Genomic DNA, 9277 nt, shown 5'->3' with positions numbered 1-9277 from the left:
TTATCTTGCACAAGGTACTGTCATCAGAAGTGATGGCTGTATGATTCAAAGGTACTTCTATATCGTGTAGGTAGAAGTGGCTTGTTGATTGAGTACTCGTACTTCGTGAGGAGACGAGGTGGTACTGTATGATGAAGTGTACTTGCTAGTGAGGATGTTGGTCTGTTATGATATTGTAACTCGTCAACGACTATGTGCTAAGAGTGATCAGGTCTGTTTAGAGTGATAAGGTACTTGCTTAGATCGTGGCTGTCTAGATAGAAGGATGACTTCGTAGAATCAGTGGTTCATTGGTTTTGCATTGGAGAGTGATGATATCGTTCTAGTAATGCTCCTAGACCCTGTAAGTGATTGAGCTACTTCTTCTATGAATGTGGGGCTGAGTAGATTGTGTAAAGCTCACAGTTACAGTTCTAGACGTGGACACAGTTGGTTAAATGATTAAAAGGTAGTAGTGAGTTTGATATATGCGGTCCAGCATAATGTAGACCAGTTATATAGCTTGGTGTTGGATCATCGTATGTTTTCTTAATTCTACATCAGTTAGCTATCGGATCACAGCATATAAGGTGGTTGCAGTTGGATAACTTCCAACAACTATGTACCGTATAGAAGATTCATCTGTACAGTGCGAGCTCGTTGCGCAAACTGTAGATTCCCAGTAAGGCAGGTGTTGAGCAAGATTCATAGTGTACGACTGCTGAGTGGCGCTGCACATAATGGTCACATACGCAGAGAGACCAGTTTCTGGTGTGCGAATTAGACTGTTAGTGGTGTCTCCAGACTAATAGGGAGGACATTAAGGTGCCATTTGCGTGACGCGTACGCTGTTAGTTGTATCTACCAGCCAAACCAGTTGCAGGTTAGGGAAATTCCCACGAAAAACATCAGTGTAGGTTGGTTTAGGATCTCCGATAAGGATGCGCGCTATGAGTAGACTGATATGTGCAATAGGTCTTAGCACGCATGATGCTCGAAGGATACGGCTAAACACATATGCTTGGCAACAATCCAAGATATTTAGTGTTCGAGTGTGCATCACGTCAGCATGAGACTATACCGTTTCTAGGGATTTACGAAGCTAGTGTGATATCTCTTATGTTATTCTGAGAGATCAGTGGGAGATATTGTCATGGTATTGCTCAGCTGAGCCAGAGCGTACAATCTGATTTCATAGTCCAGCCAGGACCATGACGTATTAATACATAGGTCCTGCGCAGCACTATTCTACTCCACTATAACTGTGGTCTGAGAGCAGTACAACTCCTACCTACTACTTAACTGTTCCTCTTTCTTGGAGAAGATACATACTCACCACTATAACTGTTCCCTCTGGAAATACAACTACCGCACCAGATAACTGCTTCCTATCTGTCATGAGATGAACATCATACACACTGTATTAACTGTGCCCTGGGTAGACCTTACAACTCACCACTATAACTGTTTCCTCTGTCTGGAGATCAACTCACCACTAATAACTGTGTCCTCTCGAGAGATTCAACTCACCACTATAACGATTTCCTCTATGGAGATAAACTCACCAATAAACTGTTCCTTGGAAAGTACAACTGACCACTATAACGTTCCTCTGAGATATACAACTCACCATATACTGTTCTCTGGAATACAACTCACCACTATAACTGTTCCTGTCTGGAGATACAACTTACCCCTGAATAAACGTGTCCTCTCTGGAGAACAACTCACCACTATAACTGTTCCTCTGTCTGGGAATACAACTTCACCTACTAACTGTTCCTCTGTCTGGAAGATAAACAGTATCTCCACCACTATAACTGTTCCATGTCTGGAGATACAACTCACCACTATACATGTTGCCTCGTGTCTGGAGATACACACTCACACCACTATAACTTCTGGGACAACCCTCGGTGCCCTGTTTGAGATACAACTCACCACTATAACTGTTCCCCGGGTGACTAGAACATAACTGCCTGGCTGGGCCATTTGGTTCCGCCTCCTGTTGTGCTGTCTGTCTGTCTCAGCATCTTTCTCTGCTGTCACTGTCTGTCTGTCTGCCCTGGCTGTCTTATAGGTTTAAAAGCCAAGCTAATGGACATTAGGCTATATTGAAAATGACTTTCGGTAATATGTGTTCCCCTGAATTATCACCTACATAAGTGTTTCCATTACTATTACAGTGCTCCAGACTAACATGTTTCCCCTGAATAAACACCCCCCATAAAGTGTTCATTACTATTACAGGGCATCCAGGACTAACATGTTCCCTTGAATAAACACCCCCTAGTGTTCATTACTATTACAGGGCTCCAGACTAACAGTTCCCCTGAATAACACCCCCCTAAGGTTCATTACTATTAAGGGCTCCAGGACTAACATGTTCCCCTGAAAATAAACACCCCCAAAGTGTTCATTACTATTACAGGCTCCAGACTAAATGTTTCCTGAATAAACACCCCCATAAGTGTTCATTACTATTACAGGGCTCCAGACTAACATGTTCCCTTGAATAAACACCCCCCATAAGTGTTCATTACTATTTACAGGGCTCCAGACTAACCATGTTCCCCTGAATAAACACCCCTAAGGGTTCATTACTATTACAGGGCTCCAGACTAACATTGTTCCCCGCCCTCCCCCCCCCTAAGTTGTTCATTACTACAGCCTGTAGCACCCATCCTGGTAGGGCCCATCTGGTAGGGGTGCCTTTGCTCACTAATCCACCAAGGGCGGCAGGTAGCCTAGCTGTTTAGAGCGTGGACTTTAACTAGTTACCGAAAGGTTGCAAGATCAAAATCCCCGAGCGAACAAGAATAAAAATAATGTCGCTTCCGCTCCTGAAACAAAAGCAGTTAACCCCCTGTTCCTAGGCCGTCATTGAAAATAAGAATTGGTTCTTAATAACTGACTTACCTAGTTTAAATAAAGGTAAATGAAAAATGAAGAATTAGTATAACAGAGGAATTCAATGTCTTTTCCACGTTGGTTTCAACGTAATTTAATTGAAATGACATGGAAAGAATGTTGATTCAACAAGTGTGTGCCTACTGGGATGGGCCGCCGGCTATGTCACCTTTTTCATTGCCTTATTTATATATATAAAACATTTTTTTGTGTATGTGTCAATTTCAACCAGCCCACCCAACTAAAAAAAAAAGAGTCCAGTCCATCTGGCATTTGCCAGAATTGCCAGATGGCCAATCCAACCCCTGGCCCCTAGACTGAAAGTAATATTTGGCTGCCTTCTGTCTGTACATGCCTTTCAACTTACAAAATGCTTGGACAGATCACTTTTCTGTCTAACCTGGAACAAGGAAACAATGTTTCAGAGGACAGTTGCTGTTCCCCAGAAACAGTTCCGGTAGATTACGGGTTGTCTTCCTTCTCTAACATTGTTTATCTGGTTTTTGAAAACGATCTGAGAACATTCCTTTCAAGAACACGCCTGGAAAAATCAAGCAACCTTTTCAGCACTTTGATACTGATTTCATACTGTCTGAATATTTCTGGTAAAGTTCCTGTCATATCACATKGAGTCAATGGGTGTCATGCACTTGATTTCTACAACAGGGGAAACATTTTGAAGAATTAGATCATCTATTGAGATGTAATTAGTGTCACGTGACTGATATTTTAGTGTTGTTCATTATATCTTTCACATAGTTGTAAGTTACACCTTGTGAGAGTTTCCAAGGGGGTGAGCGAGTGAGAGGGTGCACGTTAAATGCTAAGGTTTCTCTTAAGGTGAGCGAGTGAGAGGGTGCACGTTAAATGCTAAGGTTTCTCTTAAGGTGAGCGAGTGAGAGGGTGCACGTTAAATGCTCTTTCTCTTAATCTGTTTGTACCTGTTCTTTCATGTTCACAATATACATGTCTGACAGTCCTGTTAACACCTAATGTTGACGGTGTTAGCTATCAGCCACCAAAGTCACGTTGACAGGTGTTAAATCCACTTCTAAATGCTGTAATTCGGATGAGGACCACCGCAACACCTCACAATACACATGCATGCACACTGGAACCCTCTCCATACTCTTTATGTAATGGTCCTATTAGGTGTTGTAATTTAAAGGGAATCTACTTTGGTAACAAGGAAAGCACAATAACAGAGGTCCTGTGTCAACTACAGGAAATMAGAAAACAAAACATTTTTTTACAGCTGATTTCCATTTCAAAACTTTAAAAGATGCTAAGGCAATTATTAAAAATGGGCAAAGTATTTGATAGTATACCTCTCACAAGAAGCCAGAATCAACAATAGAATATAGATTTTGTTTAGAAAATTACTATTTATTTTCTCAAAATAAGTTTTAGGAATCCAGTGATATATGTAAATAATCAATAATCAGGTTAAAGTGCAAAAAATACAATTATACAAAAAAATAACATTGGAATGTAAGCTTTGGAAGTGGAATAACGTTACGCTGACGTGACTTTAACCAATTTAGTTGTTTTTTTGTTTGTTTTGTTTTTTACAAAGACTGCTTCAGACTTGTAAATGTCCCTTACAAAAAAATGTKATTTTGATCAAAAGCAAGAGTCTTTCGGAATGTCTGAGAGGTCAACTTTGTCAGAGAGGTCAAGATCACATTCCATACATCTATGATGTATGATCCATTCGCCCCATTGGGCTTCATCATGCCCAACCAATASACTGCCTCAAAGTCATTAAGCCTAATTATCTCTTAACTAAATGTGGGAAAACAACTTAGATCTGGTACAAGGTGCTCCTGGATATTGTCTGGATACATCATAGAGATCCAGGATTTTCAAATCTCTCTGAAGAATCGTTCCCCACGATGAGCACAACGGCTTCCTTCCTTGGCTGGTGAATTGTTGGTGAACATTTAACTTTTTCTATCACTTTGGTTCAAGTTCAGAGATGTTCTACTCATTCTATGTTCCAGGCACTTGAGCTCCACAAAGTCCCCTTCTTTGGTCAGCCCACAAAGTCCCTATCTTTGGTCAGCTCCACAATGTCCCTTGTCTTTGGTCAGCCCAGAATGTTCCCCTGTCTTTGGTCAGCTCCACAATGTCCCTGTCTTTGGTCAGCTCCACATGGCCCTGGTCTTGGTCAGCCCACAAAGTCCCCTTCTTGGTTCAGCTCCACAAGTCTCCCCTGATCTTTGGTCAGCTCCACAATTCCCCTATCTTTTGGTCGCTCCACAAAGTCCCCATACTTTGGTCAGCTCACAATGTCCCGCAATCTTTGTCAGCTCACAATGTCCCTGTCTTTGGTCAGCTCCACAATGTCCCCTGTCTTGGTCAGCTCCACAAAGTTTCCCTGTCTTTGGTCAGCTCCACAGCCCTGTCTTGGTTTAAAGTCCCCTGTCTTGGTCAGCTCCACAATGTCCCCTGTCTTTGGTCAGCTCCACAATGTCCCCTGTCCTTTGGTCAGCTCCACAATGTCCCCTGTCTTTGGTCAGCTCCACAATGTCCCCTGTCTTTGGTCAGCTCCACAATGTCCCCCTGTCTTTGGTTCAGCTCCACAAGTCCCCTGTTCTTTGGTCACCTCCACAAATCCCCCTGTCTTTGGTCAGCTCCAACAAAGTCCCCGCTTTGATCATGCTCCACAATGCCCCCCGTCTTTGATAGCTCCACCAATGTACCCCCCGTCTTTGGTCGAGCTCCACAATGTCCCCAGTCTGGTCAGCTTCACAATGTCCCCAGTCTTTGGTCAGCTCCACAATGTCCCCCCGTCTTGGGTCAGCTTCCACAAATGTCCCCAGTCTTTGGTCAGCTCCACAAAGTCCCCTTCTGTGGTGCAGCTCCACAATGTCCCCAGTTTTTGGTCTCAGCTCCAACAATATGCCCCCCTGTCTTTGTCAGCTCCACAATGTCCCTCCGTCTTTGGTTCATTTCTGTCTTGTTCTCCTTTTATGTCTTCACTCTTATTGTTTGCCAGTGTCCCCTAGTCTCTCTTTTTAGATTGACATCACTTAATCTTTGGATCGGCTTTTAGGTTCCTATCACCTGGCATGTTGCAGCGTTTTGTGACACTAGATTCTGGACTGACAAAAATTCCCTTTCACACCAACTTGGCACTTGATATCACTTCGGTTCTCCTTTGGGAACTTTTTCAAAAAATGGCGCGACACCGTTTTCAACAACAGTTATATATTCCAAATGTGTAGTTTTTCAAGTCATTGAAAATTCTATCAGTTCATCCAAATAGAGACCTTGAAGATTATAGCTGAGTGATGGCTAATACTGGAAATACATTGAGAGCAACAAAATGTGCCAACGGCAACAGTCACTGCGCAGATGGCCTAATGAGAGTATAGTAGAACATTAATGACCACAATATACTGCACTCGTAAACTCAAAGTGCACCCCAGCTATACCTATTCACACCGCCCTTTATTATAAGCGGACAAACAGGCATTCATGAAAGGAGGAAGTAGACAGAATGATAATAGAAGGACGGGAAAAAGGAAGTTGACTTGAGACTTCAGGGGGCTAAAGGTGCCAACAGAGGGTCCGCCCATTAAAACAGGCTGTTCTGGCCAAAAAACCCTATTCCCTCCGCATCGTATCTGGAGTATAACCTATGGGAAAACAGACAAGAACAACGATATAGACAAATTAAGAGCATGAATTTTTTTTATTTTGACCATAACAAAACATTACACATACAAAGCGACAGAACAGACACACACAAACATCAACGACATCACACCTGCCCGAGACACACCTGCCAGGGGCACACCTGCCCAGGCCACACCTTGCCCCAGTACACACCTGACCCAGCACACCTGCCCATCTGCACACTGCCCAGACACACTAGCCGCAGGCACACCTGCCCAGACAGCACCTGCCAGGACACACCTGCTCACACACCATCCCTCAGCAGGCCGCCCGCATATCCATGCCAACGCAAAAAGCTACATTTACGTTGCCTGATGGTAGTGTATTTGGAATAGGCACGTGGAGTAATTGTTTTGACACTTAAGACGAACTCTGCCATTTGGGTAGAATTTGTGAATTTTTTGTCTTTGCGATATAAATACATTAGTTTGAGTACAGGATAAGGTACATTTTCAGTAACTGTGCATTTTTTTGTATGTTCCAACGATTCCCTCCATCTTGTGCAAATATATAAGTATTCTTTAAGTCTTGGTCCAATAAGTTTTATATTTTAGAGATTGTCAGTTGGATAGGGCTCTCTGCAAGGTTTATCCGTATATCTACTTTTTTTTATCTTTTTTATTATTTTATATTATTATTAAATATATCCTGTAGAGGTGTCAGATCCTATAATTTAATTATTTGTTGGAGAGTAGTTGTTGTTCAGTCAATGTGAAATTAGTCTGCTCATTTTCTAATCGCCCAATATATTGGGTAAACTATATATCCATGATACATACCATACATAACACATACATACCGCCGATTATAATATATATATTATAAATAAACTTTCACACATATAATCACATACACTTGAAAAACGTGTCGTTTTTCAAACACTGCAACATTTGCTTTGTTTTAACAAACTATCGTTTTGGCAAGTCGGCTAGGGACAAATCTACCTTTGTGTGCATGACACAAGTCATTTCCCCCTCCAAACAATTATTTACACCGAATGAAATACCTTTATATTCACTTTATACTACATTCACTGATATCCATAACAGAGCCTAGATATGGGACAGGTAAGTTACATACACTAAGTTGGACTGTGCCCTTTAAACAGCTTGAAAATTCCAGAAAATGAGTGTGTCAGTGGCTTAATTAGAAGCTTGCTATAGGCTAATTGACATAATTTAGTTCAATGGAGTGACCTGACACTTGGTGGGGATTGTATTTCAAGACCTACTTTCAAACTCCCGTGCCTACTTGGGGTAAAAGAAAACTTGCCACCAATCTCATCATGTGGTGAAAAATGAAGATCGATTCTCTCTACTATTTATTCTTGAGCATTTCACATTCTTAAAATAGAGTGTGATCTGAGCTGACCTAAGGACAGCCGGAATTATTTAATTAGGATTAAATGTCAGGAAGGTAATTGTGAGAATTAAAACCTGACTGGATGAGTGTTAAATGTACTTTGGCCTCCACCGGTTGTTGATGTTATATCACAAAGACTTCAACTGATACCCCATCAATCTCTTCAATACCATACGCTCGAGTCGAGAAGTGTGTGTGAGACATATACCTTGAACTAATTACACGTCTAAACCCTTACCACCCTTACACGGCGTGAGTACCCTACCTTCAGTTATACATCTTAACACATTTATACCATGGACACCTTAGGATCCCTTGAGTATTCCCAATCAGTTATATAATTAACCCTTGTGCTTTGAGTTTATGATGTAAGTGTCTTTCACTGTAGTGTTAATATCTTATCTAATGCGTGCCATCCCCAAGCTTGATTTCTATTTGTAAACTGTCGCTATTTCACAAAATGTTTGTATAATTCTTACCCTTAAAATCATAACGCAGTACTCATTATGAATTACCCGGTTTTTGGCCTCAAATAGGATTCCCTCAATTATTACAATGATGCCGCGAAAATAATTTGTGCCCAAAATCAACATCTTAGTCGCATGTAATTTCTGTGAACATGAGTGTATCTACCACCCACTAAACCATCTCATATGACATGGCAGTCCCAAATATATGGTGATACTCTGATCAATGGTCTCCGTGCATCGGCATAAAACCACTCTACAATTATAGAAGTTGTTAATTTCTCGGTTTACGTGTCTCTAACTGTTCCTGAGCCAATCTGAAATCACTATCGCAGTTATTTGCTGAAGGTATGCATGATTAATACTGATCTTTCGGCCACGTGCACAAACCCCAAATTTCGTCATTATAGATGAGGATAAAGTGTATGGCTTGTAACAGAGCTGGAGAGCTACCCTTGCCCACAGGTAAATTGCATCTTCATACGAGAAGTTAAGGTTGTTGTTTTGTAATGGAACTGTAGCATATCTTGCGTTCCCATCTATAGACGCATTCATCATATATGGTGATTAGATTTTCATCGTATATTGGGGTCTATAGTGGTTCCTTGATTAACGCTCTGATGTTGTAATTAGATATCCTTCAACATATCTCCATGACAATGCAGAGTATATGGCGTGATACTTGACTGAGGACCCCACATAGACCTTCAGCTAAAGACGGATTATGGGAGGCTAGGAATAGGCTTGACTGGACGCAGTACTGCTCGAGCCATCTCATATGAGAGTGATTATTACAATATCAGGTGATAACTAGGAGGAACGTAGGCGCGTCCTAAAAACCCATCGTTCCACGTGGATGATGCAGGAAGGACAAT

The 9277-nt window shown here is 41.7% G+C and overlaps 1 long non-coding RNA gene across 1 annotated transcript; it reads left to right on the top strand.

Annotated features, from left to right (window-relative positions):
- The first annotated feature begins 5312 nt into the window (after positions 1–5312).
- LOC139028210 (uncharacterized) lies at positions 5313–5779 on the top strand. Its single transcript, XR_011480404.1, has 3 exons — positions 5313–5456; positions 5656–5683; positions 5715–5779. It is a non-coding gene; the product is annotated as an uncharacterized lncRNA (long non-coding RNA).
- Positions 5780–9277: the final 3498 nt, after the last annotated feature.

The sequence above is a fragment of the Salvelinus sp. IW2-2015 genome, linkage group LG9, assembly GCF_002910315.2.
Source record: "Salvelinus sp. IW2-2015 linkage group LG9, ASM291031v2, whole genome shotgun sequence".
NCBI classification, from domain to species: Eukaryota; Metazoa; Chordata; class Actinopteri; order Salmoniformes; family Salmonidae; genus Salvelinus; species Salvelinus sp. IW2-2015.
This window is presented reverse-complemented; position numbering and strand designations above follow the sequence as displayed.